This window comes from Pseudophryne corroboree, unplaced genomic scaffold (genome assembly GCF_028390025.1).
Source record: "Pseudophryne corroboree isolate aPseCor3 unplaced genomic scaffold, aPseCor3.hap2 scaffold_1068, whole genome shotgun sequence".
Classification (NCBI taxonomy): domain Eukaryota; kingdom Metazoa; phylum Chordata; class Amphibia; order Anura; family Myobatrachidae; genus Pseudophryne; species Pseudophryne corroboree.
The window spans coordinates 93,342-117,726 of record NW_026967695.1 but is presented as its reverse complement, the minus strand read 5'-3'; the positions used below and the strand labels follow the sequence as shown (position 1 = coordinate 117,726).

The 24,385-nt window shown below is 48.4% G+C and overlaps 12 non-coding genes and 2 pseudogenes across 12 annotated transcripts; 2 read left to right on the top strand and 12 right to left on the bottom strand.

Annotated features, from left to right (window-relative positions):
• Positions 1–14,444: 14,444 nt before the first annotated feature.
• On the top strand, positions 14,445–14,608 carry LOC134988478 (U1 spliceosomal RNA). The gene has a single exon (XR_010193936.1). It is a non-coding gene; the product is annotated as a U1 spliceosomal RNA (small nuclear RNA).
• Positions 14,609–14,760: 152 nt separating this feature from the next.
• LOC134988496 (U1 spliceosomal RNA) lies at positions 14,761–14,902 on the top strand (annotated as a pseudogene).
• Positions 14,903–17,678: 2,776 nt separating this feature from the next.
• Positions 17,679–17,820, bottom strand: LOC134988494 (U1 spliceosomal RNA; annotated as a pseudogene).
• Positions 17,821–17,972: 152 nt separating this feature from the next.
• Positions 17,973–18,136, bottom strand: LOC134988469 (U1 spliceosomal RNA). Its single transcript, XR_010193927.1, has one exon. It is a non-coding gene; the product is annotated as a U1 spliceosomal RNA (small nuclear RNA).
• A 662-nt stretch (positions 18,137–18,798) lies between these two features.
• On the bottom strand, positions 18,799–18,961 carry LOC134988487 (U1 spliceosomal RNA). The gene has a single exon (XR_010193946.1). It is a non-coding gene; the product is annotated as a U1 spliceosomal RNA (small nuclear RNA).
• A 152-nt stretch (positions 18,962–19,113) lies between these two features.
• On the bottom strand, positions 19,114–19,277 carry LOC134988473 (U1 spliceosomal RNA). Its single transcript, XR_010193931.1, has one exon. It is a non-coding gene; the product is annotated as a U1 spliceosomal RNA (small nuclear RNA).
• A 671-nt stretch (positions 19,278–19,948) lies between these two features.
• LOC134988484 (U1 spliceosomal RNA) lies at positions 19,949–20,111 on the bottom strand. Its single transcript, XR_010193944.1, has one exon. It is a non-coding gene; the product is annotated as a U1 spliceosomal RNA (small nuclear RNA).
• A 152-nt stretch (positions 20,112–20,263) lies between these two features.
• On the bottom strand, positions 20,264–20,427 carry LOC134988476 (U1 spliceosomal RNA). The gene has a single exon (XR_010193934.1). It is a non-coding gene; the product is annotated as a U1 spliceosomal RNA (small nuclear RNA).
• Positions 20,428–21,098: 671 nt separating this feature from the next.
• LOC134988491 (U1 spliceosomal RNA) lies at positions 21,099–21,261 on the bottom strand. Its single transcript, XR_010193950.1, has one exon. It is a non-coding gene; the product is annotated as a U1 spliceosomal RNA (small nuclear RNA).
• A 152-nt stretch (positions 21,262–21,413) lies between these two features.
• LOC134988500 (U1 spliceosomal RNA) lies at positions 21,414–21,577 on the bottom strand. Its single transcript, XR_010193955.1, has one exon. It is a non-coding gene; the product is annotated as a U1 spliceosomal RNA (small nuclear RNA).
• Positions 21,578–22,248: 671 nt separating this feature from the next.
• LOC134988482 (U1 spliceosomal RNA) lies at positions 22,249–22,411 on the bottom strand. The gene has a single exon (XR_010193942.1). It is a non-coding gene; the product is annotated as a U1 spliceosomal RNA (small nuclear RNA).
• Positions 22,412–22,563: 152 nt separating this feature from the next.
• Positions 22,564–22,727, bottom strand: LOC134988472 (U1 spliceosomal RNA). Its single transcript, XR_010193930.1, has one exon. It is a non-coding gene; the product is annotated as a U1 spliceosomal RNA (small nuclear RNA).
• A 671-nt stretch (positions 22,728–23,398) lies between these two features.
• On the bottom strand, positions 23,399–23,561 carry LOC134988498 (U1 spliceosomal RNA). Its single transcript, XR_010193953.1, has one exon. It is a non-coding gene; the product is annotated as a U1 spliceosomal RNA (small nuclear RNA).
• Positions 23,562–23,713: 152 nt separating this feature from the next.
• Positions 23,714–23,877, bottom strand: LOC134988475 (U1 spliceosomal RNA). Its single transcript, XR_010193933.1, has one exon. It is a non-coding gene; the product is annotated as a U1 spliceosomal RNA (small nuclear RNA).
• Positions 23,878–24,385: the final 508 nt, after the last annotated feature.

Sequence of the window (24,385 nt, the reverse complement as noted above, 5' to 3'; positions counted from 1 at the left end):
TGAGTAAGATAAGCGACCCTAGTGGCCGACACAAACACCTGGCCCATCTAGGAGTGGCACTGCAGTGTCACGCAGGATGGCCCTTCAAAAAAATACTCCCCAAACAGCACATGACGCAAAGAAAAATGAAAGAAAAAAGAGGTGCAAGATGGAATTGTCCTTGGGCCCTCCCACCCACCCTTATGTTGTATAAACAGGACATGCACACTTTAACCAACCAACCCATAATTTCAGTGACAGGGTCTGCCACACGACTGTGACTGAAATGACGGGTTGGTTTGGACCCCCACCAAAAAAGAAGCAATTAATCTCTCCTTGCACAAACTGGCTCTACAGAGGCAAGATGTCCACCTCATCATCATCCTCCGATATATCACCGTGTACATCCCCCTCCTCACAGATTATCAATTCGTCCCCACTGGAATCCACCATCTCAGCTCCCTGTGTACTTTGTGGAGGCAATTGCTGCTGGTCAATGTCTCCACGGAGGAATTGATTATAATTCATTTTAATGAACATCATCTTCTCCACATTTTCTGGAAGTAACCTCATACGCCGATTGCTGACAAGGTGAGCGGCGGCACTAAACACTCTTTCGGAGTACACACTTGTGGGAGGGCAACTTAGGTAGAATAAAGCCAGTTTGTGCAAGGGCCTCCAAATTGCCTCTTTTTCCTGCCAGTATAAGTACGGACTGTCTGACGTGCCTACTTGGATGCGGTCACTCATATAATCCTCCACCATTCTTTCAATGGGGAGAGAATCATATGCAGTGCCAGTAGACGACATGTCCGACTCCGTAATCGTTGTCAGGTCCTTCAGTCCGGACCAGATGTCAGCATCAGCAGTCGCTCCAGACTGCCCTGCATCACCGCCAGCGGGTGGGCTCGGAATTCTGAGCCTTTTCCTCGCACCCCCAGTTGCGGGAGAATGTGAAGGAGGAGATGTTGACAGGTCGCGTTCCGCTTGACTTGACAATTTTCTCACCAGCAGGTCTTTGAACCCCAGCAGACTTGTGTGTGCCGGAAGAGAGATCCAAGGTAGGTTTTAAATCTAGGATCGAGCACGGTGGCCAAAATGTAGTGCTCTGATTTCAACGGATTGACCACCCGTGAATCCTTGTTAAGCGAATTAAGGGCTCCATCCACAAGTCCCACATGCCTAGCGGAATCGCTCTGTGTTAGCTCCTCCTTCAATGTCTCCAGCTTCTTCTGCAAAAGCCTGATGAGGGGAATGACCTGACTCAGGCTGGCAGTGTCTGAACTGACTTCACGTGTGGCAAGTTCAAAGGGCAGCAGAACCTTGCACAACGTTGAAATCATTCTCCACTGCGCTTGAGACAGGTGCATTCCACCTCCTATATCGTGCTCAATTGTATAGGCTTGAATGGCCTTTTGCTGCTCCTCCAACCTCTGAAGCATATATAGGGTTGAATTCCACCTCGTTACCACTTCTTGCTTCAGATGATGGCAGGGCAGGTTCAGGCGTTTTTGGTGTTGCTCCAGTCTTCTGTACGTGGTGCCTGTACGCCGAAAGTGTCCCGCAATTCTTCTGGCCACCGACAGCATCTCTTGCATGCCCCTCTCGTTTTTTAAATAATTCTGCACCACCAAATTCAAGGTATGTGCAAAACATGGGACGTGCTGGAATTTGCCCATATTTTATGCACACACAATATTGCTGGCGTTGTCCGATGCCACAAATCCACAGGAGAGTCCAATTGGGGTAAGCCCTTCCGCGATGATCTTCCTCAGTTGCCGTAAGAGGTTTTCAGCTGTGTGCGTATTCTGGAAACCGGTGATACAAAGCGTAGCCTGCCTAGGAAATAGTTGGCGTTTGCGAGATGCTGCTACTGGTGCCGCCGCTGCTGTTCTTGCGGCGGGAGTCCATACATCTACCCAGTGGGCTGTCACAGTTATATAGTCCTGACCCTGCCCTGCTCCACTTGTCCACATGTCCGTGGTTAAGTGGACATTGGGTACAGCTGCATTTTTTAGGACACTGGTGAGTCTTTTTCTGACGTCCGTGTACATTCTCGGTATCGCCTGCCTAGAGAAGTGGAACCTAGATGGTATTTGGTAACGGGGGCACACTACCTCAAGAAATTGTCTAGTTCCCTGTGAACTAACGGCGGATACCGGACGCACGTCTAACACCAACATAGTTGTCAAGGCCTCAGTTATCCGCTTTGCAACAGGATGACTGCTGTGATATTTCATCTTCCTCGCAAAGGACTGTTGGACAGTCAATTGCTTGGTGGAAGTAGTAAAAGTGGGCTTACGACTTCCCCTCTGGGATGACCATCGACTCCCAGCAGCAACAACAGCAGCGCCAGCAGCAGTAGGCGTTACACGCAAGGATGCATCGGAGGAATCCCAGGCAGGAGAGGACTCGTCAGAATTGCCAGTGACATGGCCTGCAGGACTATTGGCATTCCTGGGGAAGGAGGAAATTGACACTGAGGGAGTTGGTGGGGTGGTTTGCGTGAGCTTGGTTACAAGAGGAAGGGATTTACTGGTCAGTGGACTGCTTCCGCTGTCGCCCAAAGTTTTTGAACTTGTCACTGACTTATTATGAATGCGCTGCAGGTGACGTATAAGGGAGGATGTTCCGAGGTGGTTAACGTCCTTACCCCTACTTATTATAGCTTGACAAAGGCAACACACGGCTTGACACCTGTTGTCCGCATTTCTGTTGAAATACTTCCACACCGAAGAGCTGATTTTTTTGGTATTTTCACCAGGCATGTCAATGGCCATATTCCTCCCACAGACAACAGGTGTCTCCCCGGGTGCCTGACTTAAACAAACCACCTCACCATCAGAATCCTCCTGGTCAATTTCCTCCCCAGCGCCAGCAACACCCATATCCTCCTCATCCTGGTGTACTTCAACACTGACATCTTCAATCTGACTATCAGGAACTGGACTGCGGGTGCTCCTTCCAGCACTTGCAGGGGGCGTGCAAATGGTGGAAGGCGCATGCTCTTCACGTCCAGTGTTGGGAAGGTCAGGCATCGCAACCGACACAATTGGACTCTCCTTGTGGATTTGGGATTTCGAAGAACGCACAGTTCTTTGCTGTGCTTTTGCCAGCTTGAGTCTTTTCATTTTTCTAGCGAGAGGCTGAGTGCTTCCATCCTCATGTGAAGCTGAACCACTAGCCATGAACATAGGCCAGGGCCTCAGCCGTTCCTTGCCACTCCGTGTGGTAAATGGCATATTGGCAAGTTTACGCTTCTCCTCCGACAATTTTATTTTAGATTTTTGAGTTCTTTTTTTACTGATATTTGGTGTTTTGGATTTTACATGCTCTGTACTATGACATTGGGCATCGGCCTTGGCAGACAACGTTGCTGGCATTTCATCGTCTCGGCCATGACTAGTGGCAGCAGCTTCAGCACGAGGTGGAAGTCGATCTTGATCTTTCCCTATTTTTGGAACCTCAACATTTTTGTTCTCCATATTTTAATAGGCACAACTAAAAGGCACCTCAGGTAAACAATGGAGATGGATGGATACTAGTATACTTATGGATGACGAGCGACTGCCGACACAGAGGTAGCTACAGCCGTGGACTACCGTACTGTGGCCCTCATTCCGAGTCGTTCGCTCGGTATATTTCATCGCATCGCAGTGAAATTCCGCTTAGTACGCATGCGCAATATTCGCACTGCGACTGCGCCAAGTAATTTAACAATGAAGATAGTATTTTTACTCACGGCTTTTTCTTCGCTCCGGCGATCGTAATGTGATTGACAGGAAATGGGTGTTACTGGGCGGAAACACGGCGTTTCAGGGGCGTGTGGTTAAAAACGCTACCGTTTCCAGAAAAAACGCAGGAGTGGCCGGAGAAACGGAGGAGTGTCTGGGCGAACGCTGGGTGTGTTTATGACGTCAAACCAGGAACGACAAGCACTGAACTGATCGCAGATGCCGAGTAAGTCTGAAGCTACTCTGAAACTGCTAAGTAGTTTGTAATCGCAATATTGCGAATACATCGGTCGCAATTTTAAGAAGCTAAGATTCACTCCCAGTAGGCGGCGGCTTAGCGTGTGTAACTCTGCTAAAATCACCTTGCGAGCGATCAACTCGGAATGAGGGCCTGTGTCTGCTGCTAATATAGACTGGATGATAATGAGATAAAATTAAAATATATATATATATATATATATCACACTAGTACTGCAGCCGGACAGGTATATATTATGTAATGACGGACCTGCTGGACACTGTCTGTCAGCACTGCAGACTCCTAAAGTAAGCTACTAGTATCAAGAAGATAGAAAAAAAAAAACCACGGGTAGGTGGTATACAATTATGGATGGACGAGCGACTGCCGACACAGAGGTAACTACAGCCGTGGACTACCGTACTGTGTCTGCTGCTAATATAGACTGGATGATAATGAGATAAAATTAATATATATATATATATCACACTAGTACTGCAGCCGGACAGGTATATATTATGTAATGACGGACCTGCTGGACACTGTCTGTCAGCACTGCAGACTCCTAAAGTAAGCTACTAGTATCAAAAAGATAGAAAAAAAAAAAACCACGGGTAGGTGGTATACAATTATGGATGGACGAGCGACTGCCGACACAGAGGTAGCTACAGCCGTGGACTACCGTACTGTGTCTGCTGCTAATATAGACTGGATGATAATGAGATAAAATTAAAATATATATATATATATATATATCACACTAGTACTGCAGCCGGACAGGTATATATTATGTAATGACGGACCTGCTGGACACTGTCTGTCAGCACTGCAGACTCCTAAAGTAAGCTACTAGTATCAAGAAGATAGAAAAAAAAAAAACCACAGGTAGGTGGTATACAATTATGGATGGACGAGCGACTGCCGACACAGAGGTAGCTACAGCCGTGGACTACCGTACTGTGTCTGCTGCTAATATAGACTGGATGATAATGAGATAAAATTAAAATATATATATATTATATATCACACTAGTACTGCAGCCGGACAGGTATATATTATGTAATGACGGACCTGCTGGACACTGTCTGTCAGACTCAGCACTGCAGACTCCTAAAGTAAGCTACTAGTATCAAGAAGATAGAAAAAAAAAAAACCACGGGTAGGTGGTATACAATTATGGATGGACGAGCGACTGCCGACACAGAGGTAGCTACAGCCGTGGACTACCGTACTGTGTCTGCTGCTAATATAGACTGGATGATAATGAGATAAAATTAAAATATATATATATATCACACTAGTACTGCAGCCGGACAGGTATATATTATGTAATGACGGACCTGCTGGACACTGTCTGCAGAATGCGTTTATAAAAACACCACACGACGAGTGTTTTACTTTTTCAGGCAGACAATCACAATATACTGGTGGTCAGCAGACAATCACAATACTGGTGGTCAGTGGTCACTGGTCAGTCACACTGGCAGTGGCACTCTGGCAGCAAAAGTGTGCACTGTACTTAAAATATGTACTCCTGCTATAACTGCTCCCCAGTCTCCCCCACAATTAAGCTGTGTGAGCAGTGAGCACTCAGCACAGTCAGATAATGATATACAGTATTACATATAATGCAGCACACTGGGCTGAGCACAGATATGGTATGTGACTGTGTCACACTGTGTATCGTTTTTTTTCAGGCAGAGAACGGATTAATTAAACTGGTGGTCACTGGTCACACTATCAGCAGCAAGTAGTACTCCTCCTAATAATATGCTCCCCAAAATTTGTGTCTCTCTCTAGTACTCTAGTCTAAACGGAGAGGACGCCAGCCACGTCCTCTCCCTATCAATCTCAATGCACGTGTGAAAATGGCGGCGACGCGCGGCTCCTTATATAGAATCCGAGTCTCGCGATAGAATACGAGCCTCGCGAGAATCCGACAGCGGGATGATGACGTTCGGGCGCGCTCGGGTTAACCGAGCAAGGCGGGAAGATCCGAGTCGCTCGGCCCCGTGTAAAAAAACCTGAAGTTCGGGCGGGTTCGGATTCCGAGGAACCGAACCCGCTCATCTCTACCCTCTATACAGTACACTGACCTCTATATACCTGCTAGTACATCCCTGATGCCTATATTCCCTAAGCTAAATCCCAGACGCCTCTATTCCCTACGCTACATCCCTGACGCCTCTATTCCCTATGCTACATCCCTGACGCCTCTATACCCTACGCTACATCCCTGATGCCTCTATTCCCTACGCTACATTCCTGATGCCTCTATAACCTACGCTACATCCCTGACGCCTCTATACCCTACGCTACATCCCTGACGCCTCTATACAGTACAATGCATTACTGATCCCTCTAGACCATACATCAGAGAGATAGTGAAACACTGGAAAAAATAAGAATTTACTTACCGATAATTCTATTTCTCATAGTCCGTAGTGGATGCTGGTGACTCCGTAAGGACCATGGGGAATAGCGGCTCCGCAGGAGACTGGGCACATCTAAAGAAAGCTTTAGGACTAGCTGGTGTGCACTGGCTCCTCCCCCTATGACCCTCCTCCAAGCCTCAGTTAGGATACTGTGCCCGGACGAGCGTACACAATAAGGAAGGATTTTGAATCCCGGGTAAGACTCATACCAGCCACACCGATCACACCGTATAACTTGTGATCTGAACCCAGTTAACAGTATGATAACAGAGGAGCCTCTGAAAAGATGGCTCCCAACAATAATAACCCGATTTTTGTAACAATAACTATGTACAAGTATTGCAGACAATCCGCACTTGGGATGGGCACCCAGCATCCACTACGGACTATGAGAAATAGAATTATCGGTAAGTAAATTCTTATTTTCTCTAACGTCCTAAGTGGATGCTGGGGACTCCGTAAGGACCATGGGGATTATACCAAAGCTCCCAAACGGGCGGGAGAGTGCGGATGACTCTGCAGCACCGAATGAGAGAACTCCAGGTCCTCCTCAGCCAGGGTATCAAATTTGTAGAATTTAGCAAACGTGTTTGCCCCTGACCAAGTAGCTGCTCGGCAAAGTTGTAAAGCCGAGACCCCTCGGGCAGCCGCCCAAGATGAGCCCACTTTCCTTGTGGAACGGGCTTTTACAGATTTTAGCTGTGGCAGGCCTGCCACAGAATGTGCAAGCTGAATTGCACTACAATCCAACGAGCAATAGTCTGCTTAGAAGCAGAAACACCCAGCATGTTGGGTGCATACAGGATAAACAGCGAGTCAGATTTCCTGACTCCAGCCGTCCTGGAAACATCTTTTTCAGGGCCCTGACAACATCCAGCAACCTGGATTCCTCCAAGTCCCTAGTAGCCGCAGGCACCACAATAGGTTGGTTCAGGTGAAAACGCTGGAACCACCTTAGGGAGAAACTGAGGACGAGTCCTCAATTCCGCCCTGTCCGAATGGAAAATCAGATAAGGGCTTTCACAGGATAAAGCCGCCAATTCTGACACGCGCCTGGCCGAGGCCAGGGCCAACAGCATGACCACTTTCCATGTGAGATATTTTAACTCCACAGATTTAAGTGGTTCAAACCAATGTGACTTTTGGAACCCAAACTACATTGAGATCCCAAATTGCCACTGGAGGCACAAAAGGAGGCTGTATATGCAGTACCCCTTTTACAAACGTCTAAACTTCAGGGACTGAAGCTAGTTCTTTTTTGGAAGAAAATTGACAGGGCCGAAATCTGAACCTTAATGGACCCCAATTTCAGGCCCATAAACACTCCTGTTTGCAGGAAATGTAGGAATCGACCCAGTTGAATTTCCTCCGTCGGGCCTTACTGGCCTCGCACTACGCAACATATTTTCGCCAATTGCGGTGATAATGTTTTTTGCGGTTACATCCTTCCTGGCTATTGATCAGGATAGGGATGACTTCATCCGGAATGCCTTTTTTCCTTCAGGATCCGGTGTTCAACCGCCATGCCGTCAAACGCAGCCGCGGTAAGTCTTGGAACAGACAGGGTCCTTGCTGGAGCAGGTCCCTTCTTAGAGGTAGAGGCCACGGATCCTCCGTGAGCATCTCTTGAAGTTCCGGTTACCAAGTCCTTCTTGGCCAATCCGGAGCCACGAATATAGTGCTTTCTCCTCTCCATCTTATCAATCTCAGTACCTTGGGTATGAGAGGCAGAGGAGGGAACACATATACTGACTGGTACACCCACGGTGTTACCAGAGCGTCTACAACTATTGCCTGAGGGTCTCTTGACCTGGCGCAATACCTGTCGAGTTTTTTAATCATGTGGACGACTTCTGGGTGAAGTCCCCACTCTCCCGGGTGGAGGTCGTGCTGAGGAAGTCTGCTTCCCAGTTGTCCACTCCCGGAATGAATACTATTGACAGTGCTATCACATGATTTTCCGCCCAGCGAAGAATCCTTGCAGCTTCTGCCATTGCCCTCCTGCTTCTTGTGCCACCCTGTCTGTTTACGTGGGTGACTGCCATGATGTTGTCCGACTGGATCAACACCGGCTGACCTTGAAGCAGAGGTCTTGCTAAGCTTAGAGCATTGTAAATGGCCCTTAGCTTCAGGATATTTATGTGAAGTGATGTATCCCGGCTTGACCCTAAGCCCTGGATATTCCTTCCCTGTGTGACTGCTCCCCAGCCTCGCAGGCTGGCATCCGTGGTCACCAGGACCCAGTCCTGAATGCCGAATCTGCAGCCCTCTAGAAGATGAGCACTCTGCAACCACCACAGGATGGATACCCTTGTCCTTGGTGACAGGGTTATCCGCTGATGCATCTGAAAATGCGACCCGGACCATTTGTCCAGTAGGTTCCACTGGAAAGTTCTTGCGTGGAATCTAACGAATGGGATTGCTTCGTATGAAGCCATCATTTTTTCCCAGAACCCTTGTGCATTGATGCACTGAGACTTGGTTCGGTTTTAGGAGGTTCCTGATTAGCTCGGATAACTCCCTGGCTTTCTCTTCCGGGAGAAACACCTTTTTTCTGGACTGTGTCCAGGATCATCCCTAGGAAACAGAAGACAAGTCGTCGGAACCAGCAGCGATTTTGGAATATTGAGAATCCAATCGTGCTGCCGCAACACTACCTGAGATAGTGCTACACCGACCTCCAACTGTTCCCTGGATCTTACCCTTATCAGGGAATCGTCCAAGTAAGGGATAACTAAAATTCCCTTCCTTCGAAGGGATATCATTTCGTCCATTACCTTGGTAAAGACCCGGGGTGCCGTGGACCATCCCTACGGCAGCGTCTGAACTGATAGTGACAGTTCTGTACCATAACCTGAGGTACCCTTGGTGAGAAGGGTAAATTTTGACATGAAGGTAAGCATCCTTGATGTCCCGAGACATCATGTAGTCCCCTTCTTCCAGGTTCGCAATCACTACTCTGAGTGACTCAATCTTGAATTTGAACCTCTGTATGTAAGTGTTCAAAGATTTTAGATTTTAGATTTAGAATCGGTCTCACCGAGCCGTCTGGCTTCGGTACCACAATAGTGTGGAATAATACCCCGTTCCCTGTTGCAGGAGGGGTACCTTGATTATCACCTGCTGGGAATACAGCTTGTGAATGGCTTCCAAAACTGCCTCCCTGTCAGAGGGAGACGTCGGTAAAGCCAACTTTTGGAAACGGCGAGGGGGAGACGTCTCGAATTCCAATATGTACCCCTGAGATATTACCTGAAGGATCCAGGGGTCTACTTGCGAGTGAGCCCACTGCGCACTGAAATTCATTGAGAACGGGCCCCCACCGTGCCTGAGCTTGTATAGCCCTAGCGTCATACTGAGGGCTTGGCAGAGGCGGGAAAGGGTTTCTGTTCCTGGGAACTGGCTGATCTCTGCAGCCTTTTTCCTCTCCGTCTGTCACGAGCAGAAAAGAGGAACCTTTTGTCCGCTTGCCAACAAAGGACTGCGCCTGATAATACGGCGTCTTATTTTGAGAGGCGACCTGGGGTACAAACGTGGATTTCCCAGCTGTTGCCGTGGCCACCAGGTCTAAAGGACGACCCCAAATGTCCCCTTTCAAAGGCAATACTTCCAAATGCCGTTTGGAATCCGCATCACCTGACCATTTTACTGGTAGAATTGGACAACGCACTTATACTTGATGCCAGTCGGCAATTATTCCGCTGTGCATCATGCATATATAGAAATGCATCTTTTAAATGCTCTATAGGCAATAATATACTATCCTTATCTAGGATATCAATATTTCCAGTCAGGGAATCCGACCATGCCAACCCAGCACTGCACCTCCAGGCTGAGGCGATAGCTGGTCGCAGTATAACACCAGTATGTGTGTAAATACATTTTTGGATACCCTCCTGCTTTCTATCAGCAGGATCCTTAAGGGCGGCCATCTCATGAGAGGGTAGAGCCCTTGTTCTTACAAGCGTGTGAGCGCCTTATCCCCCCTAGGGGGTGTTTCCCAACGCACCCTAACCTCTGGCGGGAAAGGGTATGCAGCCAATACTTTTTAAGAAATTATCAAGTGTTATCGGGGGGAAACCCACGCATCATCACACACCTCATTTTATTTTTCAGATTTAGGAAAACTACAGGTAGTTTTTCCCCCACCGAACATAATACCCCTTTTTGGTGGTACTCGTATTATCAGAAATGTATAAAAACATTTTCCATTGTATCAATCATGTAACGTGTGGCCCTACTGGAAATCACGGTTGTCTCTTCACCGTCGACACAGGAGTCAGTATCCGTGTCGGCGTCTGTATCTGCCATCTGAGGTAACGGCCGCTTTAGAGCCCCTGACGGCCTATGAGACGTCTGGACAGGCACAAGCTGAGTAGCCGGCTGTCTCATGTCAACCACTGTTTTTATATAGAGCTGACACTGTCACGTAATTTTCAACAGTACATCCACTCAGGTGTCGACCCCCTAGGGGGTGACATCACTGTTACAGACACTCTGCTCCGTCTCCACATCATTTTTCTCCTCATATATGTCGACACAAACGTACCGACACACAGCACACACACAGGGAATGCTCTGATAGAGGACAGGACCCCACTAGCCCTTTGGGGAGACAGAGGGAGAGTATGCCAGCACACACCAGAGCGCTATATATATACAGGGATAACCTTATATAAGTGTTTTTCCCCTTATAGCTGCTGTATGTTTTAATACTGCGCCTAATTAGTGCCCCCCTCTCTTTTTTAACCCTTTCTGTAGTGTAGTGACTGCAGGGGAGAGCCAGGGGAGCTTCCCTCCAACTGAGCTGTGAGGGAAAATGGCGCCAGTGTGCTGAGGAGATAGGCTCCGCCCCCTTTCCGGCGGCCTTATCTCCCGGTTTTTTGTATATTTTGGCAGGGGTTAAATGCATCCATATAGCCCAGGAGCTATATGTGATGTATTTTTTGCCATGTAAGGTATTTCTGTCGTGTTTTATTGCGTCTCAGGGCGCCCCCCCCAGCGCCCTGCACCCTCAGTGACCGGAGTATGAAGTGTGCTGAGAGCAATGGCGCACAGCTGCAGTGCTGTGCGCTACCTTATTGAAGACAGGAACGTCTTCTGCCGCCGATTTTTCCGGACCTCTTCGCTCTTCTGGCTCTGTAAGGGGGCCGGCGGCGCGGCTCCGGGACCCATCCAGGCTGGACCTGTGATCGTCCCTCTGGAGCTAATGTCCAGTAGCCAAGAAGCCCAATCCACTCTGCACGCAGGTGAGTTCCCTTCTTCTCCCCTTAGTCCCTCGATGCAGTGAGCCTGTTGCCAGCAGGTCTCACTGAAAATAACAAACCTAAACTAAAACTTTCACTAAGAAGCTCAGGAGAGCCCCTAGTGTGCACCCTTCTCGTCGGGCACAGAAATCTAACTGAGGCTTGGAGGAGGGTCATAGGGGGAGGAGCCAGTGCACACCAGCTAGTCCTAAAGCTTTCTTTAGATGTGCCCAGTCTCCTGCGGAGCCGCTATTCCCCATGGTCCTTACGGAGTCCCCAGCATCCACTTAGGACGTTAGAGAAAATAAGGATAAAGTGGACTACAGAAACTGATGCTCTAAACAAAGGAGAGAGAGAGAGAGAGAAAAGCACAAGGGAAAGTGGGCAATCGGAACACCATAGAGAGAGGAGAGATAGAAATGCCTGAAAAAGTAAAGGGGGTTGGGTATGGCATCCGGCGCTCGGGATTCCAGCAGTCACATGATACCTAATCCTAATCCTAACCCTCTGGGGGGGGGTGGCGGATAGGGCTAACCCTCAGGGGGTGGCAGCTAGGACTAACCCACCTCCTAGTGCCTTCCCTAACACCCCCTCCCCCGGTCCTAACCCTCCCTCCAATACTCGCCTACGGGATGTTGGCTGTCTGTGTGCCGGCACCAGTCTCCCAAGTGGTGTCAGGATTCCAACATCGGTCAAATGACCGCCGGTATACCGTCTGCCGGGATGGTAAATGTATCCTGAGGACAGGTAGTGAGTGTGGAGGGATAGGTGGTTCAGTAAAATGTAACAGCTCAAACTGCGATCATTCACTGATAAATTGATTTATAGCTCTCCCTTTTTAACCATTGCAGTCATAAAAGCAATGTTTTTTAAACTTTTAAATAAAGCTTGTTAGCATCCCCAGCACACTGTATATGCTGGGAGATGTAGTTCTCAATATGAAAACATTTAATTACTGTATGAACTCTAATTCCCCAACTGAAACCTCTCACAAACACACACTCCTAAATCTAGTACACACACACACACACACACACATTTCCCCAGTACTGACAACTCTCATCACTTCCACACACTGACAACTCCCTCCTGCTCCTCTCCCCACTGACACTGACAGCTCCCTCACAGTCACACACATCCTCCACCCCCCCACACACACACTGATAGCACACATGCACAAATCCCCCCCTCCTCGACACTAACTGTCACGGACTGCTTGGGCAGCAGGCTCTGACTTGAAGTGCTGAAATTCAACAGCTCTCTCGAACTTGCAAGGCATGGCTGTGCAGCTGTCTCCAGCCATCTCCTTGCCCACTGTGTAATTTGTGGCGTTCTCTGATGTTCCCCGCTCAGCCTCTACAACCGGCACATAATGTACAGCAGTGGTGACTCCTGAGTATGGGCCTGGAGAACTCCGCCTACCGGGGGGTAGGGATTAATAATTTCAAAGGGGCAGAGCTAGGAGTGAAGCAGTGGACAGCAGTTGAGGGGCGTTTCAAACTGTAACAGGGTTGGGACAATTTCAGTATCCTTCCCTCACCGTCTAATTGGTCAGTCCCACGCTGATTGCCATAGCGCCCTTTTGAGACAGCAGAACTCTATCCCTTAGCCACGGTTGGCACAGCTGGATGGTGCCCCTGGCAAGTGCCATCCTGGCCAAGGGGTAGATACGCCCCTGAGGGTCAGGGTCAGCAACAGAAATCTCGGGGCCCAGTACACTGATATCTCTGGGGCCCCCTCAACCCCCCCTTAACTTGGCAGAGGGATCTTTAAAAAAAAATGGAGCCTTTGACTCGGACCGTCAGTGAGGCCGGCAGGTGGTTTTCATACTGGGCTATCCAGCTCTTCGGTGGCGGTGGCAGGGACATTCAGAAAAGGGCCAGCACAGCAACATGCATAATAATGGCAATACAGTATGGACCACAGGGACTGGACAAAGTGATGGGGTAAAAGGAGGGGGGAGGGTTTAGTTGGCCTGTTAATTGTTTTCCTGCTTAAATTGAGCAGTTGGTGGATACACTTTAAAAAGCAATATTGGCACTGTGGCCCCATTATTTCTGTTCTTAATACTTGGAGCCCTGAACAAGTGTCCCCTTTGTCCCCCCTGTCACCGGGCCTGTTCAGGCGTTACCTATGGAGAAGCTGCGACATGACATCCTAGGACACGATACTGCACCATGCATCACCATTATATTTCAGTGTGCCTTGTCAATATTTAAATCTTGTTCTGTGTGACGTGAGTTGTAAATGGTTGAAAATCTCTGTGCTACAGTATCGTCACCATGTAGTTATAACAACACCGCAAAACCACCAAAAGACGTGTTTTGGTAGAGGGACTGCTGGAGGGGCCCATTGGGGCCCCCAGTTTGCTACCCCACCCCAGTATACCTGTGCTGTAGCCAGTGGAAGGGGCACTATCTTCCCGGTGATCTCTTCGGGAAGATGGTGCCGCACATAGAAAGCAAAGACTCTGGCTGCACTCTCCTGCCCTCGCTCTAAGCAAGGTGATCGGGCCACAAAAGGACCCCTGTCGGACCCCGGCCTGTGGGCCACAAAATGATGCATTGGGGGCGGCATGCGGCCAATGGGTTTGACACCCCTGCCCTAGAGTATTTTATAATATATGGTAAAAATTAATAGATGTATAAAGATTAAATAAGCAACAAATTGGTGAAATAGATAAGTTTTGATAGGAGCGCTGGGTTCTATATATATATATATATTGACATTTGGTTATATATATGTATAGACTTTATAAATTCTTGACAGAGATGTGCCTGAGCAGCAGCCCTCCCCAGCCCTATCTCAAATCATACTTATTTTGCATAGGAGATACCATGGTCATGAAGATTGTTCTCCCAGGGTGAGGTTCATTCATTGCATTCTGGGTATGCTGATCCCTGTGATTTCCCCAAATGTGGGAAACTGGACTGCATTATTTGTGGTAGTGAGGTACTGTGTTTGTGCTTTCCTCTGGTCAGCTCTGGTAAAAGTCAGATTTCTTTATCTCAGATCTTCCTCTAGCCTTGTTCTTCTTTCGAGAGTTCCCTTGTGCTGCCTCAGTTGGATCTCCTTCACTTGACAGGGGGGTGCCCGAGCAGCGACCCTCCCCAGCTCTAGCCCAACTCCTACTTACCTGCCAGGTGAGATACTATGATCATGAAGGTGCTTCTCCCAGGGCAAGGCTCACCCATTGCACTCTGGGTGTGCTGCTCCTGCGGTTTCCCCAAATGTTGGACACTTGACTGCATAATTTGTGTTTCCCCTGGTCGGCTCTCGTATAATATAGATCTCTTTGTCTCAGGTCTCTCTCCAGCCTAGTTTGCTGTCTGTTTCCACTTCTCTTTTCTTGAGCCACTCCCTTCTATGCCCTTGCTCACTATCCTGACTTCTCCAGTCTGCTTACTTTGTGCCTTCCAACGCACAATACAAACTACAGGTAGTGCTGCAGGGCCCACGCCCTTTTACTTGCCTTACAGAGCAGCTCTGGAGCTGTTACAGTGCCCAGCTGCTGCAAGAAATCAGCTTGAATGCTTCAGGGGCTGGGGCATAGCCAACATGAGCCCCACACCGAAGGAGGGTGGAGGTGTTTAATGTGAACTAGGGGTCATCCAAGCGCCGCAAAAGGCCGCCATGCCCTGCACGCCCCTTTTCTCTTTTCATATGCAGACGAGGGTTGACGCCAACTTTGACCCACTGCTTGGATGACATCACCATATGCAAATCCATCTGCTGCAGGCCTTCCCCCAGGAATGCTTGCACTAGTTGTTGCATTTGGTTTGTTGTTTGGGGGTGCTTCAGTATTAGGCAGCCTTCTGCCCTCCCATGTTCATCTGAAAATATGTGTTCTCCCTGCAGTTGTTGTCCCCAGATGAGAGTTTCCTTATGCTGCCTCAGTCGTTAACCGTGGCTGGATCTTATTGGCACTCGCGGTCGGGATATTCCTCCCTGCCGTGGGGTAGAGACCTCCTTTTGCTCGGTCTCAAATTGCTTTTTCCCCTTCACCGCTGTCTTTACATCAGACGTCCGCCGTGATGTAGCTCGTTCATGAATGGGCTTATATCTCAGCAATCAGAGTGTCTGGTAGTCACCTTCCTTACGCGTTTCTCCGCTGTTATCCAAGAGCGGTTTCGTCAGAGGATACATCAGCAGCCTAGCAGGCTCTTTTTAAAATGCACCGGACCAATAGCATTACTAATTAGTTGATTGGATATATACATGTACTAATTGGATGCATACATGTAATGACTCACATATGGAACAACTTTCTAATTGCAATTGCACATATAAAGGCATTTCATAATATAAAAATAAGCAACATGGTGATTAAAAATAATAATAAAATAAGCAACAAGGTGGTTTAAAAAATAACAGAAAATATATAATCTATATACAGATTAACCTCTAATCCAGGCCTGGCCAACCTGTGGCTCTCCAGCTGTTGTAAAACTACAAGTCCCATCATGCTTTGCCACAGTTTTGCTATTAGGGAATGCTAAAACTGTGGCAATGCATGCTGGGATGTGTAGTTTCACAACATCTGGAGAGCCACAGGTTGGCCAGGCCTGCTCTAATCTTTCAATCAATACCTCATCTCTATAATCACATACACATAATTCAGAGACCCAGCACTAAGGATCCCCATTTACTTATATAAAACCTTTTAGGGTAACATAAATCCAACACACTACTAAAGCAGCTCTTGTGGCGCAGGGGAAACATCACCTGCACTCTATGCAGCGAGTCCCATGTTCGAATCCAACCCGCTCAGCTTAACATCCATATTATTTATTTACTTTTAATGGGATCATTCTATCAATTCATTTTTACCTTTAATTTTTGTTAATATTATTTCTATATTTCATTATTTTAACCCCTGGAATAATTACATTGCTGCTTAAACAACAAAAAGAATTGAAGAAAGAATAATTATTAAACAGACAATTTAAGGATTCGAAGATTTAAAGATTTAAAGATGTAAAAATTTAAAACAGGGAGGGGGGGGGGGAGGGAGGGGGGCCTTTTGGGAGAAGGAGGGAAAAAAAATAAAAAAATAAAAAATATATATATATATAGAACCAAGAGAAAGTGTAAAAAGAGGATGGAGGAAGAAATCTGATGTTCATCATTACTAGTGGATTTTACTAAAGAACTTTAAAGGAACACACACAACAGGATTATACAGTTTCATACTAAGAGGAATGCTGTTCCCAAAATAGCTACTTCTAATAATTTTGTTTATTTATTAAACATACAATAAATGGATATTCAATAAATAATATATTAGGTAAATCAATAGATAAAATCTTCAGAGACTGCCAATGTTGTTCAGTTCGATGCTCTCAATCAGACCATCAGGTGTAGGGGTACCCAAAGAAAAAATCCAAAATGCCTCCCTTGTCAAGTAAAGGAGATTCAACTGAGGCAGCACAAGGGAACTCTCATCTGGGGACAACAACTGCAGGGAGAACACATATTTTCAGATGAACATGGGAGGGCAGAAGGCTGCCTAATACTGAAGCACCCCCAAACAACAAACCAAATGCAACAACTAGTACAAGCATTCCTTGGGGAAGGTCTGCAGAAGATGGAATTGCATACGGTGATGTCATCCAAGCAGTGGGCCAAAGTTGGCTGGAACCCTTATCTGCATATGAAAAGAGAAAAGGGGTATGCAGGGCATGGCGGCCTTTTGCTGCGCTTGGATGACCCCTAGTTCGCATTAAACACCCCCACCCTCCTTCGGTGTGGGGCTCATGTTGGCCATGCCCCAGCCCCTGAAGCATTCAAGCTGATTTCTTGCAGCAGCTGGGCACTGTAACAGCTCCAGAGCTGCTCTGTAAGGCAACTAAAAGGGTGTGGGCCCTGCAGCACTACCTGTAGTTCGCATTGTGCGTTGGAAGGCACAAAGTAAGCAGACGGGAGAAGTCAGGGTAGTGCGCAAGGGCATAGAAGGGAGCGGCTCAAGAAAAGAGAAGTGGAAACAGTCAGCAAACTAGGCAGGAGAGAGACCTGAGACAAAGAGATCTGAATTATATGAGAGCCGACCAGGGGAAACACAAATTATGCAGTCAAGTTTCCCACATTTGGGGAATTCAAAGGGGCAGCACACCCAGAGTGCAATGGGTGAGCCTTGCCCTGGGAGAAGCACCTACATGATCATAGTATCTCACCTGGCAGGTAAGTAGGAGTTGGGCTAGAGCTGGGGAGGGTCGCTGCTCGGGCACCCCCCTGTCAAGTGAAGGAGATCCAACTGAGGCAGCACAAGGGAACTCTCGAAAGAAGAACAAGGCTAGAGGAAGATCTGAGACAAAGAAATCTGACTTTTACCAGAGCTGACCAGAGGAAAGCACAAACACAGTCCCCCACTACCACAAATAATGCAGTCGAGTTTCCCACATTTGGGGAAATCACAGGGGTCAGCATACCCAGAATGCAATGAATGAACCTCACCCTAGGAGAACAATCTTCATGACCATGGTATCTCCTATGCAAAATAAGTATGATTTGGGATAGGGCTGGGGAGGGCCGCTGCTCAGGCATATCTCTGTCAAGTAAAGGAGATTCAACTGAGGCAGCACAAGGGAACTCTCATCTGGGGACAACAACTGCAGGGAGAATACATATTTTCAAATGAACATGGGAGGGCAGAAGGCTGCCTAATACTGAAGCACCCCCAAACAACAAACCAAATGCAACAACTAGTACAAGCATTCCTGGGGGAAGGTCTGCAGAAGACGGATTTGCATACAGTGATGTCATCCAAGCAGTGGGCCAAAGTTGGCTGGAACCCTCATCTGCATATGAAAAGAGAAAAGGGGTATGCAGGGCATGGCGGCCTTTTGCGGCGCTTGGATGACCCTTAGTTCGCATTAAACACCCCCACCCTCCTTCGGTGTGGGGCTCATGTTGGCAATGCCCCAGCATTCAAGCTGATTTCTTGCAGCAGCTTGGCACTGTAACAGCTCCAGAGCTGCTCTGTAAGGCAAGTAACAGGTTGTGGGCCATGCAGCACTACCTGTAGTTTGCATTGTGCATTGGAAGGCACAAAGTAAGCAGACAGGAGAAGTCAGGATAGTGCACAAGGGTATAGAAGGGAGGGGCTCAAAAAAAAAGAAGTGGAAACAGACAGCAAACTAGGCTGGAGAGAGACCTTAGACAAAGAGATCTGAATTATATGAAAGCCGACCAGTGGAAACACAAATTATGCAGTCAAGTTTCCCACATTTGGGGAAATCACAGGGGCAGCACACCCAGAGTGCAATGGGTGAGCCTTGCCCTGGGAGAAGCACCTTCATGATCATAGTATCTCACCTGGCAGGTAAGTAGGAGTTGGGCTAGAGCTGGGGAGGGTCGCTGCTCGGGCACCCCCCTGTCAAGTGAAGGAGATCCAACTGAGGCAGCACAAGGGAACTCTCGAAAGAAGAACAAGGCTAGAGGAAGATCTGAGACAAAGAAATCTGACTTTTACCAGAGCTGACCAGAGGAAAGCACAAACACAGTCCCCCACTACCACAAATAATGCAGTCAAGTTTCCCACATTTGGGGAAATCACAGGGGTCAGCATACCCAGAATGCAATGAATGAACCTCACCCTGGGAGAACAATTTTCATGACCATGGTATCTCCTATGCAAAATAAGTATGATTTGGGATAGGGCTGGGGAGGGCCGCTGCTCAGGCACATCTCTGTCAAGTAAAGGAGATTCAACTGAGGCAACACAAGGGAACTCTCATCTGGGGACAACAACTGCAGGGAGAACACATATTTTCAAATGAACATGGGAGGGCAGAAGGCTGCCTAATACTGAAGCACCCCCAAACAACAAACCAAATGCAACAACTAGTACAAGCATTCCTGGGGGAAGGTCTGCAGAAGACGGATTTGCATACAGTGATGTCATCCAAGCAGTGGGCCAAAGTTGGCTGGAACCCTCATCTGCATATGAAAAGAGAAAAGGGGTATGCAGGGCATGGCGGCCTTTTGCGGCGCTTGGATGACCCTTAGTTCGCATTAAACACCCCCACCCTCCTTCGGTGTGGGGCTCATGTTGGCAATGCCCCAGCCCCTGAAGCATTCAAGCTGATTTCTTGCAGCATCTGGGCACTGTAACAGCTCCATAGCTGCTCTGTAAGGCAAGTTAAAGGGTGTGGGTCCTGCAGCACTACCTGTAGTTCGCATTGTGCATTGGAAGGCACAAAGTAAGCAGACGGGAGAAGTCAGGATAGTGCGCAAGGGCATAGAAGGGAGCGGCTCAAGAAAAGAGAAGTGGAAACAGACAGCAAACTAGGCTGGAGAGAGACCTGAGACAAAGAGATCTGAATTATACGAGAGCCGACCAGGGGAAACACAAATTATGCAGTCAAGTGTCCCACATTTGGGGAAATCGCAGGAGCAGCACACCCAGAGTGCAATGGGTGAGCCTTGCCCTGGGAGAAGCACCTTCATGATCATAGTATCTCACCTGGCAGGTAAGTAGGAGTTGGGCTATAGCTGGGGAGGGTCGCTGCTCAAGCACCCCTCTGTCAAGTGAAGGAGATCCAACTGAGGCAGCACAAGGGAACTCTCAAAAGAAGAATAAGGCTAGAGGAAGAAATGAGACAAAGAAATCTGACTTTTACCAGAGCTGACCAGAGGAAAGCACAAACACAGTCCCCCACTACTACAAATAATGCAGTCAAGTTTCCCACATTTGGGGAAATCACAGGGGTCAGCATACCCAGAATGCAATGAATGACCCTCACCCTGGGGGAACAATCTTCTTGACCATGGTATCTCCTATGCAAAATAAGTATGATTTGAGATAGGGCTAGGGAGGTCCGCTGCTCAGGCACATCTCTGTCAAGTAAAGGAGATTCAACTGAGGCAGCACAAGGGAACTCTCATCTGGGGACAACAACTGCAGGGAGAACACATATTTTCAGATGAACATGGGAGGGCAGAAGGCTGCCTAATACTGAAGCACCCCCAAACAACAAACCAAATGCAACAACTAGTGCAAGCATTCCTGGGGGAAGGCCTGCAGCAGATTGATTTGCATATGGTAATGCCATCCAAGCAGTGGGTCAAAGTTGGCTTCAACCCTCGTCTGCATATGAAAAGAGAAAAGGTGCGTGCAGGGCATGGCGGCCTTTTGCGGCGCTTGGATGACCCCTAGTTCGCATTAAACACCTCCACCCTCCTTCGGTGTGGGGCTCATGTTGGCTATGCCCCAGCCCCTGAAGCATTCAAGCTGATTTCTTGCAGCAGCTGGGCACTGTAACATCCCCAGAGCTGCTCTGTAAGGCAAGTAAAAGGGTGTGGGCCCTGCAGCACTACCTGTAGTTTGCATTGTGCATTGGAAAGCACAAAGTAAGCAGACGGGAGAAGTCAGGATAGTGCGCAAGGGCATAGAAGGGAGCGGCTCAAGAAAAGAGAAGTGGAAACAGACAGCAAACTAGGCTGGAGAGAGACCTGAGACAAAGAGATCTGAATTATACGAGAGCCGACCAGGGGAAACACAAATTATGCAGTCAAGTTTCCCACATTTGGGGAAATCGCAGGAGCAGCACACCCAGAGTGCAATGGGTGAGCCTTGCACTGGGAGTAGCAACTTCCTGATCATAGTATCTCACCTGGCAGGTAAGTAGGAGTTGGGCTAGAGCTGGGGAGGGTCGCTGCTCGGGCACCCCCCAGTCAAGTGAAGGAGATCCAACTGAGGCAGCACAAGGGAACTCTCGAAAGAAGAACAAGGCTAGAGGAAGATCTGAGACAAAGAAATCTGACTTTTACCAGAGCTGACCAGAGGAAAGCACAAACACAGTCCCCCACTATCACAAATAATGCAGTCGAGTTTCCCACATTTGGGGAAATCACAGGGGTCAGCATACCCAGAATGCAATGAATGAACCTCACCCTGGGAGAACAATCTTCATGACCATGGTATCTCCTATGCAAAATAAGTATGATTTGGGATAGGGCTGGGGAGGGCCGCTGCTCAGGCATATATCTGTCAAGTAAAGAAGATTCAACTGAGGCAGCACAAGGGAACTCTCATCTGGGGACAACAACTGCAGGGAGAACACATATTTTCAAATGAACATGGGAGGGCAGAAGGCTGCCTAATACTGAAGCACCCCCAAACAACAAACCAAATGCAACAACTAGTACAAGCATTCCTGGGGGAAGGTCTGCAGAAGACGGATTTGCATACAGTGATGTCATCCAAGCAGTGGGCCAAAGTTGGCTGGAACCCTCATCTGCATATGAAAAGAGAAAAGGGGTATGCAGGGCATGGCGGCCTTTTGCTGCGCTTGGATGACCCTTAGTTCGCATTAAACACCCCCACCCTCCTTCGGTGTGGGGCTCATGTTGGCAATGCCCCAGCCCCTGAAGCATTCCAGCTGATTTCTTGCAGCAGCTGGGCACTGTAACAGCTCCAGAGCTGCTCTGTAAGGCAACTAAAAGGGTGTGGGCCCTGCAGCACTACCTGTAGTTCGCATTGTGCGTTGGAAGGCACAAAGTAAGCAGACGGGAGAAGTCAGGATAGTGCGCAAGGGCATAGAAGGGAGCGGCTCAAGAAAAGAGAAGTGGAAACAGACAGCAAACTAGGCTGGAGAGAGACCTGAGACAAAGAGATCTGAATTATACGAGAGCCGACCAGAGGAAACACAAATTATGCAGTCAAGTGTCCCACATTTGGGGAAATCGCAGGAGCAGCACACCCAGAGTGCAATGGGTGAGCCTTGCCCTGGGAGAAGCACCTTCCTGATCATAGTATCTCACCTGGCAGGTAAGTAGGAGTTGGGCTAGAGCTGGGGAGGGTCGCTGCTCGGGCACCCCCCTGTCAAGTGAAGGAGATCCAACTGAGGCAGCACAATGGAACTCTCGAAAGAAGAACAAGGCTAGAGGAAGATCTGAGACAAAGAAATCTGACTTTTACCAGAGCTGACCAGAGGAAAGCACAAACACAGTCCCCCACTACCACAAATAATGCAGTCGAGTTTCCCACATTTGGGGAAATCACAGGGGTCAGCATACCCAGAATGCAATGAATGAACCTCACCCTGGGAGAACAATCTTCATGACCATGGTAACTCCTATGCAAAATAAGTATGATTTGGGATAGGGCTGGGGAGGGCCGCTGCTCAGGCATATCTCTGTCAAGTAAAGGAGATTCAACTGAGGCAGCACAAGGGAACTCTCATCTGGGGACAACAACTGCAGGGAGAACACATATTTTCAAATGAACATGGGAGGGCAGAAGGCTGCCTAATACTGAAGCACCCCCAAACAACAAACCAAATGCAACAACTAGTACAAGCATTCCTGGGGGAAGGTCTGCAGAAGACGGATTTGCATACAGTGATGTCATCCAAGCAGTGGGCCAAAGTTGGCTGGAACCCTCATCTGCATATGAAAAGAGAAAAGGGGTATGCAGGGCATGGCGGCCTTTTGTGGCGCTTGGATGACCCTTAGTTCGCATTAAACACCCCCACCCTCCTTCGGTGTGGGGCTCATGTTGGCAATGCCCCAGCCCCTGAAGCATTCAAGCTGATTTCTTGCAGCAGCTGGGCACTGTAACAGCTCCAGAGCTGCTCTGTAAGGCAAGTAAAAGGGTGTGGGTCCTGCAGCACTACCTGTAGTTCGCATTGTGCATTGGAAGGCACAAAGTAAGCAGACGGGAGAAGTCAGGATAGTGCGCAAGGGCATAGAAGGGAGCGGCTCAAGAAAAGAGAAGTGGAAACAGACAGCAAACTAGGCTGGAGAGAGACCTGAGACAAAGAGATCTGAATTATACGAGAGCCGACCAGGGGAAACACAAATTATGCAGTCAAGTGTCCCACATTTGGGGAAATCGCAGGAGCAGCACACCCAGAGTGCAATGGGTGAGCCTTGCCCTGGGAGAAGCAGCTTCATGATCATAGTATCTAACCTGGCAGGTAAGTAGGAGTTGGGCTATAGCTGGGGAGGGTCGCTGCTCAAGCACCCTTCTGTCAAGTGAAGGAGATCCAACTGAGGCAGCACAAGGGAACTCTCAAAAGAAGAATAAGGCTAGAGGAAGAAATGAGACAAAAAAATCTGACTTTTACCAGAGCTGACCAGAGGAAAGCACAAACACAGTCCCCCACTACTACAAATAATGCAGCCAAGTTTCCCACATTTGGGGAAATCACAGGGGTCAGCATACCCAGAATGCAATGAATGACCCTCACCCTGGGAGAACAATCTTCTTGACCATGGTATCTCCTATGCAAAATAAGTATGATTTGAGATAGGGCTGGGGAGGGCCGCTGCTCAGGCACATCTCTGTCAAGTAAAGGAGATTCAACTGAGGCAGCACAAGGGAACTCTCATCTGGGGACAACAACTGCAGGGAGAACACATATTTTCAGATGAACATGGGAGGGCAGAAGGCTGCCTAATACTGAAGCACCCCCAAACAACAAACCAAATGCAACAACTAGTGCAAGCATTCCTGGGGGAAGGCCTACAGCAGATGGATTTGCATATGGTGATGTCATCCAAGCAGTGGGCCAAAGTTGGCTGGAACCCTCATCTGCATATGAAAAGAGAAAAGGGGTATGCAGGGCATGGCGGCCTTTTGCAGCGCTTGGATGACCCTTAGTTCGCATTAAACACCCCCACCCTCCTTCGGTGTGGGGCTCATGTTGGCAATGCCCCAGCCCCTGAAGCATTCAAGCTGATTTCTCTGCAGCAGCTGGGCACTGTAACAGCTCCAGAGCTGCTCTGTGAGGCAGTTAAAAGGGTGAG